This window comes from Magnolia sinica, chromosome 10 (genome assembly GCF_029962835.1).
Source record: "Magnolia sinica isolate HGM2019 chromosome 10, MsV1, whole genome shotgun sequence".
NCBI classification, from domain to species: Eukaryota; Viridiplantae; Streptophyta; class Magnoliopsida; order Magnoliales; family Magnoliaceae; genus Magnolia; species Magnolia sinica.
The window spans coordinates 22,558,859-22,572,038 of NC_080582.1; the positions used below are offsets into that span (position 1 = coordinate 22,558,859).

Sequence of the window (13,180 nt, forward strand, 5' to 3'; positions counted from 1 at the left end):
AATAATCCCTGAAGTTTTATTGAAAAATTCAACCATTTTCTCGATGTTTCCCCATGTTTCCCAAAAAGTGCGATAAATTACGTGATACAAACGATATATCCCGTGCGATAAACAATACGTATCTGTATCCCAAGGGTGCGATACATTGCGCGATACCGATATTTCGAACACTGGTATCAACAACATTGAAGGCATGAAGGTTTGTTGTTCCTACAGTCAGGCTGCCCATATATCTTCCTAACTGTAAGTCACATGTCATATATTTGAGCCATGCTCATACTATAGGATCTTGGAAGCTCTACAACTAGAAATAATATCATGATATTTGGTGTGACCAGACACACCCTTAATATTTTTCGTAATCAATATTTGGTGTGACCTTTGAGCCATGCAAATGGTGGGCTCCACAATCAGCTAGATTCACTCATGAGATGGGCCCCACAATCGATATAAATGGATAGCCCAGGGCCTGGATCGATTTACAGGGGTGGCCCAACTGATGAGCGGATCAACCTAATTCTCGAGAAAGGTGATGTTCATCGTGTGGCCCAACTTTTGCATGGGTGGCCATTTCCACTAAATGTTTGCAACTCAAATCCACGTGTGCTCCAAATGTAGCCTTAGACTTTAAAACCAATATGACATCTGCTGCCAACTGTTGTCTCGGTTACAATGGCTATTGGATCACAACCCTTATCTCAAAATGTTCGTTAGTGGATATTAATAGCACTGCTTCAACTACAGAAATACAAAATTCCAAGGTATGAAAATGATTTGTATCCTCTCATTATGCAGGGTGCAACAACATAAAGTATGACAACTATTGAGAAAATGGTGGGCATGTATGTGTTGTGTGGTAACAAGACAGGAACATTAAGCATGTTCAGCTGAAAGGAACATAAGCAGTTTCTGAAGAACTACAATATGTTTTACATGATTAAGCGGGCCCCAAAGTCCTTTTTATTCAATTATATAGAATTTAAAATGGATTTTATGGTCTGCTTGCAGTTGTTGGTGTGCTATTCACAGGCATGTGGTAGGTTTTTTCATTTTTATTTTTTTTAACTCTTCGTCTCATTTCTGTAAAATAGGAGAGAGAGAGTCTCAGTCTCATTTTTCTAAGATAATATTTCTCTGAGCTGATCAACTGTTGCTGAAATTGCCTTTCAGATTCCTATATTTGAGAAAAGTAACGAAAAAGATCTGGCAATTGTAGCACATGAAGCTATCCAAAAGGCTACTCGCAATAAATTGGATGTTGTTTTTGTAGATATAGCTAGGTGGATGTAGGTAACTGTTATGTAGGACATCTTTATTGTTAATTTTTCTTCTCTTTTGCTCTTTTGGTAGTTGGAGTACTGAGTCTTGCATTTCTTCACTGGTGTGCATTTGTGTACTCAGTTGCATAATTAAATGTTACATTTCAGGATAACAAACAACACTGATGAGAGTACTTTCCAAGCTCATTTATCTTAACAACCTGGATCTAGTTCTTTTAGCTGGAGAGGCACTGATCAGGTTTAGTATTTGTTGCAACTTTATTGTACTCGATACATCGAAATCATGCTTTTCTTTCCCTTCTATTGGAGAAGAAAGAAAACAGCCATGCAAGAAAACAAAATATATGGTTAACCAATGAGAAATGGACAGAATTACAGTTCAGAAACGAGAAATCCCTGATATGAATGCCAATGAGTTAATTTCAGTTCATTAATAAGTGCTCCAAATGTACTCTTAGAGTTTCCTACATACCTTCACATCTTTACAATTCAATTTAATAAGTTCTCCACCATCCCTTCACGTTTTCTTTGATTGCAGAAGAAAATTATTAGAAATGCTGGTGATTTTATTTTTGAATTCTGTTTTTTATTTGATTTATTTGGATGGAATTTCAAGGCTTTATAGTAATCAACTGCAATTTTATTTTCTCTTGTTTGAGGCCTGTTTGGATGCACCTCGTAATGAGAATGATATTGGAACTTGGGTGTTTGTTTTGGATGTTGGGTTTGATTTAGTTTAGAGGGGAGTAGTGCATTACTAGATTGAAAATTATGCTCCATAACCATGGATGTCAGGGAACTCTTACTGAAGCTCAATTCTGTCAAAGAGCCGCTGAATCAGGCTAATTCTAATACAAGTTTGGCCATTGAAATGGGCGCATCTGAGCTTGGAAAGACGAAAGACATTGAGGTGAGTTTGTCTGAAAGAGAACCGTTTGTAGAGAAACATTTTTCGAGGAAGTCTTTTCATAAAAATTTTCCAAACCTCCCCTTGTCTTTTTTTTGTTTCCCTCTTCAAATACTTTCTTGGATAGTAGAAAATGTCACTCTCTCCTTTATTTTCCAAGATCCCAAACTGGCCTTTAATTTCTTCTTCTATTAGTATTGTACAGTTATTACATAGAACGGTTTGATGGATGCATGCTTTGATTGGTATTGTGAATAATAGATGGCTTGGTGCATAACCTGCTTCACTGCCTTAGCTTTTACTTCAATTTCCTATAATTTTTGCAAGGTTATGGAATATGAATTGATTCATTTGAATGGTCTATACCCATAAATATGCATTATTCCTTTGAACGATTTGAATTATGATTGGAATGAATACTTGATTCATTGGAATGTTTGTGTATATGAATTGATGCAGGACATGAGATTTACATATGATATGCAAGATTTCAGGCTTAGATCATACCAATTCAGAAACAATTACACAAATTCTACATCCCACATGAAAAATCCAAACATTCAATTAAAGGAAAATCTATGCGGGTCCAGGCCTACACAAGCTAGGACTAGACCAATAAAAATTATAAGCCAAACGATCTCAAAGGGAAATAGAAATCAACCACTCATGCATAGCAAACAGTCCCTAATCCAAGGGATTTCCCAATCTCAATTCAAGGAACCCTAGGGTGAAAAAGGGGCAAATAAATTAGGACCAATGCAAACTAAGACTAGGGTTTAGGAAATAGGAATGAAAAGAAGAAAACCTGAGGAAAACCTAACCCAGAGAAAGCTCCTACGCGCAGATGGTGACCCGGGGCTGACGCACGTGTGTGGGTGGGCTGGCCGCACGTGTGATGGAAGCCCGCTTCCCCAAAGTGACACCTAGGCCTTGGTCGGCTAGGGGAGACCTCCAATCTCTCTAAGTTTGACGATGATTCAACATAAGGTCGAGGCGCAATGCTCCGTTGAAGTTTCAGCTCTCGTATAAGTTCAGATTCTGGAAACTGGCTGTAGGGGAATGAATAGCTGCAAAAGCTGAGAAATTCAAAGCAATAATGATGATAGAAGATGAGATATATGGATGGGAGAGGGTAGGGACAGATGGGGATAGATGTGGCTTTACACCACGTAGTTAGCCATTCGAAAAGGGAGGGCTTCACACCTACTTTTAAATTCTTCCACAACTTATGAACAGAGTAGAAAAATAAAGCAAAGATTTTTTTATTAAGCTTGAATGAATCAAAAGAACTACATGGGGTGCCTATTTATAGGAAAAATCCTATACCCCTAAACTCGTGACATGTGCGCAACCTATTACTTGGCGATGAAGTAAACTAAAATAAAAACCAAACAAAGAAATTCAAAGCGTTCATAATGTTCTAAATAATAACAATAAACAAAACCTAAAATATGAAATCAATCCGACTAGTGGGCCATAATTATGGGATTCCATGATGTGCTTTTCTTGACTAACGGGCCTACTCTTTTGAATCAAAACTTCATCTTCTAGTTAGGAGGCCTTCCCTGGACGTCATCATCGATCCAGATCGACGGTGGGGCCCTCCTTCTAGTGTACGAGCGTAAGGGGTGGTGTGCATGCACGTTGGACGACGTGCGCAGGATGTTCTCATAAATTCTCCTCGGCTGCGAAGATTTCGCCACTGACGAAATAAAACTCCTGAATCACTCCGAGATGTAAGGATCAAGTCTCTGAAGGTCCTACTCAGCGAGCCATGTATTGGTTGAAGCTGGACGTGACTTCCACTTGACTAAGAACTTCTGAAACTTGCCGTCCGATGTTGAAACTATCTGATGGTCCATAATATCCTCTATTTCTTCTCTGGGTGTGTAAAGGTTAGGTATGGTAGGTAGAGGCTGGGAAGAATAGTCGGGACAAGTATGTATGGGAGGTAGAGGCTAGAAAAATGGGTCGGGACAGGTAGGTATGGGAGGTAGAGGCTAGGAAAATGGGTGGAGACAGGTAGGTATGGGAGGTAGAGGCTGAAAAAATAGGTTGAGATGGATATGAATGGGACGTAGAGGCTAGAAAAATGGGTCTGGAGGGGGTCATGGATCAAGGGAAAGATCTAGGGAATTAGGATGGTTAGGCGAAAGGCTAGACAATGCATCAATGGCCCCTTGAAATGCAACTAGATCCTCTATATTGAATGTGGAACTAATTCCCATGGAAGGTGGAAGATTTGTCACATACGCATTGAGACCGGTTCGTTTTATAATTTTGAATGGTTCAGCGCTATACGCGTGTAATTTTTGAACGGCTCCCTGAGGGTACTGCTATGGCCTAATGCAGATCATCACAGAGTCCCTTACATTAAATTTCTTGAAACATTTATATTGGTCTGCAGAAAGTGAGTAATGTTTATTACTAGTCATGATCTTTTGCATGATTTCTTAATGCCATGAATGAATGTGATGCACAGAAGACTCTGCAGACTCTGACGGCCTATGAGATAGTGACATAGTGATAAGATCAATAGGTTTCCCAGGTTTATAACCAGTAATGACTTCATAAGGACTGAGACCTGTGGACTTATCGACAGAACTATTAAATGCAAACTCGGCTATAGGTATTACGGTGTCCCATGTTCTGGTGTGCTCTATATCCCTCCTAGGGGGAGACTCATCCGGTAGATCATCAGGAACGACATCACGAAACTCATCCACTACCGGAATGGTCTCAGTGGGTAACTTTACACTAGTCTCTGGTACTCTCTCTAGCCATGAGGCCGCACATGTTGTACCCCTCAAAATAATGGTCTTGATGCCCCTCATAGGGTGGGGGTACGGGTGCACGCCCATGACTGATTCCTTGGCCACCTTCATTCATTGATCTATCCTCCTGGCCACCTGCTTGAGATTGACCATCTTCCCTAATGGTAAGGTTTGTCTTGAGGGAGGCCTCTATTTGGTTAAGGCGTTGATTTATGCTTTGTTCCAAGCCCAAAACTCGATCTGCTGGGATAACTTGTTTAGTGACTCTAGCAGTTGTTCCATGTTTAGTGTAGGGTGTTAACCAAAACTATGACCCGTACGTGTGGGCATACAACTTGCTAACTCCACATAAGGACTTTCTATGATGACTATATGGGACTAAAAAATCCTATGAGACTCTATATGAGGGAAACTACACAGTGCTAATAGCTAAAATCCAACAATATAGTTGTCAAATTAAAGGAATAACAGAAAGTTACAGCAATGTAAATTGCTAACTTCCTGCTAATAAAAATTTCAACAACTGATATCAGGGACTATGGACTCCTAAAAGCCACATGTGATGGACTGGATGTACGAAGGACTCAAACAAACTAACCCTAAATAAGTAATGTATTCCCCTATAAGAACCCTAAGCTCTAATACCAAATTTGATGCAAGACATGAGATGTAAATATGATATGCAAGATTTCAGGCTTACATCATACCAATTCAGAAACAATTACACAAATTTCACATCCCACATGAAAAATCTAAACATTCATTAAAGGGGAATCTATGCGGGTCTAGGCCTACACAGGCTAGGACTGGACCAATAAAAATTATAAGTCAAACGATCTCAAAGGAAAATAGAAATCAACCACTCATACATAGCAAACAATCCCTAATCCAAGGGATTCCCCAATCTCAATTCAAGGAATCCTAAGGTGAAAAAAAGGGCAAATAAATTAGGGCTAATGCAAACTAAGAATAGAGTTTAAGAAATAGGAATGAAAAGAGGAAAACTTGACTCGGAGAAAGCTCTTGAGCGCAGATGGTGACCCGGGGTTGACATATGTGCACGCGTGGGATGGTCGCACATGTGATGGAAGCTCGCCTCCCCAAAGTGACACTCAGGCCTTGGTCGGCTAGGAGAGACCTCCAATCGTTTGACGATGATCCGACATAAGATCGAGGCGCAGTGCTCCGCCGAAGTTTCAGCCCTCCTAAAGGTTCAGATTCTGGAAACTGGCTGTAGGGGAATGAATAGCTGAAAAGCTGAGAAATTCAAAGCAATAATGATGATAGAAGATAAAATATATGGATGGGAAAGGGTAGGGACGGATGGGGATACTACAAGAAAACTCACTTTTACCGACGAAAATTTTCATCACTAAATCCAAAATTTTCGTAGGTAAAACATTTTACCGATGAAAATTTTCGTCGGTAAATTCGTTGGTAAAGGACCGACGTAAAAGGCTTTTAGGCAAAGGTAAGACTTTTACCGACGAATTTTTTCATCGGTTAAAAAAAAACTTTTACCAAGAGTTTTTTCGTCGGTATAAAAAAACTTTTACTGACGAATTTTTTCATTGGTAAAAAAATACAAATATTTCACGATATTTGTACCTACGAAATTATTCGTAAGTAAAAACTGTGCAACTTCACTTTTACCTACAAAATCATGCGTAGGTAAACACTTTTGCCTACGAAATTTGTGGTAAAAACTATGCAACTTCACTTTTACCTACGATATTTACCAAGAGTTTTGCGGAAAACTTTTATGTGTTAAATGAGACTTTTACCTACGAAATCCATCCAATATAATTTTTTTTTCATAAATTCCTGATACACCTGTTACAATATATTTCATCATATTCTTCCTAATATACACCTGTTATATAATATATTTCATCATATTCACATTCACATCCATCTAAACACAAACGACGTAAATTCATCCAAACATAAATTACATCCATCCATCCACACAAGGGCTCAACCTTTAATTGAAAGGAGTCCACATGTGATATTAGCTCTGGATAACTAAATAAGATGATGATCGAAGTGAAAGGGGGAAATGTTAGGGAAAAAACAAAAGAGTATGCATTGAGGGATAGACAATAAAAACAGAGCACTAAACAACTAAACCAATACAGAAAAAAATGCATATATAAATCCATCAAAATAATCTCAAGTAAAAAAATAAACAAAAAAAAAAAAAAAAGAACAGACAAACATAAAGAACATTCTCAAGTGGTATTTGCAGAAATAATAGAGAAAATGCATTAAGAAAATACTAATATGCAACCGATTATTCCAAGCTTTATCATCTCACTCAAGAAAAAGGCAAGGATCTATAGCAGGAACAGCTGCAATGGGAGTAAAAAGCTTGCATGGGAGAAGATAACATACTAGGAATGAATGCAAAGCAAATTACAGCGAGCTTGCAAATCACCAAAACAAGAACCAAGATCGCAAGGGAAATTTTCTAGATCGATTCAAAATGGAAAATCAAAACGAAAGAAGATATAAAAAACAAAGATGCAAAGGAAATATCAAAATGATCTGAAAAGGGGAAAAAAAAACAAAGAGATACAAGAAAAATCGGAGAAGATCAAGCGCTAGAACAATTGAAAAGGGAGAAAATTGAATAAGACAAAATACATTGGGATCTTAACAAAGAGAAATAAAAACATAGAAAAATAGATACAAACGAAATCATCAAAAAAAAAAAAAAAGCGCTGACGGATTTAAGAAACGAGGTAGACATATATAAGATCTTAGACTAAGAACACGATTAGAAGCATTTAGGAGAAATGCATTAAGATCAAAGCCATTTTCAAGCCATAAATAGCATCAAACAAGCGATGCAAAAAACAACAGATCAAAACACAAAAACAAAGGATCGATGGAAATATTAGACATATCAGGTAAGAAAAACCAGATCCGAAGCAAAAATTAGATGAAATACTTTAAACGGAGGTAAATCTCACATCATAGTGGCTAGGTTATAGGTTTAGGATTAGGCTAGGTTATAGGTTTAGGTTATATGTTAGGTTTAGGGAATTGAGAATAGGTTAAGGTTTAGGTTTAGGAAATCGGATTCAGGTTCGGGATCGGGTTTACGTTTGGGTTTTCAAGTTTATGTTTAGGTTTAGGTTAGGGAGTTGAGATTAGGATTAGGTGTAGGTTTAGGTTTAGGGCTTTGAGAATACTTTTAGGTTTTAGGTTTAGGTTGAGGTTATAGGTTATAGGTTTAGGTTAGGGAGTTGAGATTAGGATTAGGTGTAGGTTTAGGTTTAGGGATTTGAGAATACATTTAGGTTTTAGGTTTAGGTTTAGGTTTTAGGTTATAGGTTAAAGTTATAGGTTTAGGTTTAGGTTAAGGTTAGGTTATAGGTTATAAGTTTAGGTTATAGGTTATAGGTTTTGGTTTAGGTTAAGGTTATAGGTTTAGGTTTAGGTTAAGGTTAAGGTTAAGGTTTAGGTTATAGGTTTAGGTTAAGGTTTAGGTTTAGGTTTAGGTTATAGGTTATAGGTTATTGCTTTAGGGAATTGAGAATAGGTTAAGGTTTAGGTTTAGGAAATCGGGTTCGGGATCGGGTTTAGGTTTGGGTTTTCGAGTTTAGGTTTAAGTTTAGGTTAGGGAGTTGAGATTAGGATTAGGTGTAGGTTTAGGTTTAGGGATTTGAAAATACATTTAGGTTTTAGGTTTAGGTTTAGGTTATAGGTTTAGGTTTAGGTTATAAGTGTAGGTTATAGGTTTAGGTTTAGGTTAGGTTATAGGTTAAGGTTTAGGGATTGAGTTTAGGTTATAGGTTATAGTTTTAGGTTATAGGTTATATGTTATAGGTTAAGGTTTAGGTTTAGGTTATAGGTTTAGGTTTAGGTTATAGGTTTTGGGATTTGAGAATAGGTTTAGGTTATAAGTATAGGTTTAGGTTAATGTTGTAGGTTATAAGTTTATGTTAATGTTGTAGGTTATAGGTTTAGGTTATAGGTTTAGGTTTAGGTTTAGGTTTAGGGATTTGAGAATACATTTACGTTTTAGGTTTAGGTTTAGCTAGGTTTTACGTTTAGGTTAAGGTTACAGGTTTAGGTTTAGGTTATCAGTGTAGGTTATATGTTTAGGTTTAGGTTAGGTTTAGGTTTAGGTTATAGGTTATAGGTTATAGGTTATAGCTTTAGGGAATTGAGAATAGGTTAAGGTTTAGGTTTAGAAAATCGGGTTCGGGTTCGGGATCGGGTTTAGGTTTGGGTTTTCAAGTTTAGGTTTAGGTTTAGGTTAGGGAGTTGAGATTAGGATTAGGTGTAGGTTTAGGTTTAGGGATTTGAGAATACATTTAGGTTTTAGGTTTAGGTTTAGGTTTTAAGTTATAGGTTTAGGTTTAGGTTAAGGTTATGTTATAGGTTATAGATTGTAAGTTTAGGTTTTAGGTTTTAGGTTTAGGTTAAGGTTAGGTTATAGGTTATAGGTTGTAGGTTAAGGTTTAGGTTATAGGTTTTAGTTTAGGTTAAGGTTATAGGTTATAAGTTTAGGTTATAGGTTATAGGTTATAGGTTAAGGTTTAGGTTATAGGTTTTGGTTTAGGTTAAGGTTATAGGTTTAGGTCTGTGTGAACTTACCAACATGTTGGATCTCAAATAACCACCATGGTGGGTCCCAGGAAGGAATCAATGGTCAGGGGCATTGTCCCCACCATGATGTTTAGTTTTAGGTATTAGTTTTAAGTGTAGGTTTAGGTTTAGGGTTATACTAGGGTCTGCTCCAACAATTTCGAGCTAATACATAAACACGGCCTGTCCAAATGGCCAGGCCACTCCAATTTTGTCCACAGAAAATGGACAGCTTCATCATGGTTATAACAGGGGTTCCCACCTTCCAGGGACCCTCGCTCAACATCCGGATAGCTCCGACGTACATCCGGGTCTGCTCCATCAATTTCGAGTAAATACATAAACACGACCTGTCCAAATGGCCAGGCCACTCCAATGTTGTCCATAGAAAATGGACAGCTTCATCATGGTCATAACAGCGGTTCCCACCTTCCATGGACCCCCGCTCAACATCCAGATAGCTCCGATGCACATGTGGGTCTGCTCCATCAATTTCGAGCTAATACATTTAAAAACAAGCTAGGCATCTATTTTTTGTGTGGATGAGAACCAATCTTCTAGACTATTCATTAGGCAGTCCCTACAATAGAATATTCCATCTATACAGCTATTGACCAACAAATGAAATCCATTCTTCCAGACTATTCATCAGGCCATCCACACAAGAAACAATCCCCATTCTACAGGAATTCAACATCTATAAAATAAAAAATTACAACTTAGAATACAAAATTTAAAGAAGAAGAAATCACTTGAAATGTATCATAATGCATGAAGAAGAATATTATGTGTTAATGTCATCTCATATCTAACTTGTTCATAAGCTCACACAGACATGAATGAAGGGAAAACACAACTAATTATGATACTGTTTGCATGATTAATGGTTCCATATGGCTAGAGCTTCTTCATTCTCCATATGGCTGGAACTTCTCCAATAGATACTAAAACGATCCCTACAGATTCGGTTGCATTAAACCTAGTTTTATGAGGATGAGTTTGGCTCTACTTTTTGAAGAGTTTTCAGAAATGATGAAACAATACTCATGTTAGTACAAAGGAGCTCATCCTTTTCTAATAAAACACTGAAAATCCTTCACATATAACTGGTGCAGATTTTCATTAGACCTCCACCCATATCCTTTGGATTTTCATTAAAGCCTTTAACTTAAGCCAAAGAAATCCTTCACATATAACTGGTGCGGATTAGGTAGTTAGGCCGGCACTACCTTCAATGGAGTGTGGTGGAGATGTGATTGATGGAGGGCTATATTGTCAGAGATGGGTGGGTACCTTTATTTAAAAGGTTTTCGACCTACTACATATGGCATGGACGACTAATCACATCACAGCACCAGGACTAATGAGGGTGGTAAGGCTTACAACATAATAGGTATACCAGAATCATAAGTGTGGTTTTGGACCATGGCCATCCACGGTAACCCAGCTGATGAATGGCTTCTAGCTAAACCCTAAATAAAGGCTTTCAACTATTGGAAACCACCATTGGTTGCATAAAGTGACATGAGGCGCATAAAGTAGATAACAACAATGAAGACTCCATGACAGCAAAACTCAATTTTAAAAGCAACTAATATGGATAACAACTAAGATGTGTTTTAAAAAACAAAAAAAAAAAACAAAAAAATTTAACACAGACTATACCATCCAAAATTTTCAGTAAAAAAACACATCTAAGGATTATCCTATCAAAAGATTCCAGCAAATCAAAACTGCACAATATTTCATTTTTTCTTGGCATCCATCAATTCAAAAAACATGACAGCCATCCAATAGTATCTAAACCAGCCTTCTAAAACTTGTAGCATCTAAACTAGTTGCACATGAAACAATGGATTTTACATATACCTAAAAAGCACATTACAAAGATGTAAGACTGCCCACCAACCTAAGAATCTAGAATGAATGAGTATAAGTAATTAAGAGATAAAGAGACAACAGTTAAGATATGGTATCAAATGAGGGAATACAGATTCTATAAAGTAGCTTATCTTAACTTACCATCCAAACGCCCCCTTTGTGAGACAGTGCTCACATTGTTTCTTGTATTGGGGAAATTGATCATTCTTGCAATTTAACACATCCAAACATGGCCTAAGATCGGCAGTACAGAATCTGCTGGATATACATATCAAAAGTACCAGAGCAGAAATTGTACTATGTTGATTGCTCTCTAATGCAATTGCTCTACTGGTATGTTTTTTTTATAGGTTTTTAACACATGCATTGAGAAGATGAACGAAAAATGCACCTATAGCTAGGATGTATTGTATATGAATGGACTGGATGAGAAGCTCGGCTTGTTCTGTTTGCAGTTGGAATTTCCGTATCCCTTCTTTGTAGCTGCTACCGAATACCACTAGCAAAAAGATTGAAATGAGATATGTCAAAACTCATCATAGATTGCTTATGATTTGAAAAAGTCACTTTTGTTGGACAATCATAACTATCCATCCATTGCTCAGGGAAAGGATGGCTACAAGCATAGGGACAAATCACGAATAGGTTGGATCATCTGATCAATGTGATTTTTGAGCCCATAAAAATGTCATCTAGACTTTATAGGCAGTTCAGATTGATTTTTGAACCTGATTTGTTGTAAATAGTGTGGCCCACACCCCACTTAGAAGCAGTCAGGATGATTAGCTTGTGGGTGCATGCATCTGACTTTATGACACCCTTAACTAGGTTTTCTGTTGTGATTACATGTAAAATATGCTATACTGTGGTGTTTCTCACCATCTTTATGAGATCCAAACCAATCATACGGTAGCCTATATATAGGTTGAATGGGCCATAACCCAAATATATATCTCACCGATTTAACAATCCTAACCATTCTATTATAGAACTTCTATGGAAAGAAATTATATGGTTATAAGAAGTGTCAAACAAAGTTAATTTGACCATTTCAATTTTTCCAAGCCAAGGGTTGGAATTGTCCAATCAGTCTGAATTTTGGGATATGAACCATCTAAGGTAGGGCCAGCCCACCTAATGAGAGTTCAGATCTCATAAAGGTTTGCCACATACTATACAAAACATGTGGATCAATGAGAATGTGAGAGATCAATCAGGAAATTTAAGTTCATTAAAAGGCTGGAGCATGGCATAGCATATTCATCATTTCAAAGTCCCATTTTTAATACCTTTGCAACATCAAGAACATGTTGGCCAAGTACAGGATGCTTCCACCAGTCCCTATGGTGCAGCATGCCTAACTCTTGGATTTGACGGATTCTTAGGATCCTTGGTGAAAATGTGACTGCACCTAATGGGCAGGGTGGATCTAATGATTTGTTTTTTCCTACACAGCTCTCCGGCAGCGCAAGCAACTTTTTCGGTGTGCCTACACAAGTTAGCTAGTGAATTCCCATAAAATCCCAATATTATCCAAACAAATCATACTCTAATAAGTCACTATCCCTAAAATGCAAATCCATTAATCAATATAGAAAAACGAAAGATACAAACACATCATCTCTACAACCTCAAATCCAATCCTGAAAATAAACAAAACCCACATCCGATATCTTCTCAAACTCAGATTAAAATGGCAAACCTAAATCAAATGTAAGAATGTTCCCCCCTCAAACCAA

The 13,180-nt window shown here is 37.5% G+C and overlaps 1 long non-coding RNA gene across 1 annotated transcript in view; it reads left to right on the plus strand.

Moving 5' to 3' along the window:
* LOC131258173 (uncharacterized) overlaps nt 1-2,249 on the plus strand; it is a 49,362-nt gene extending 47,113 nt beyond the window's left edge. The window contains exons 2-3 of the long non-coding RNA XR_009177947.1: nt 796-1,290; nt 1,428-2,249. This is a non-coding gene — a long non-coding RNA (uncharacterized LOC131258173). The remainder of the gene's footprint in view (nt 1-795; nt 1,291-1,427) is intronic.
* The last annotated feature ends 10,931 nt before the right edge of the window (nt 2,250-13,180 follow it).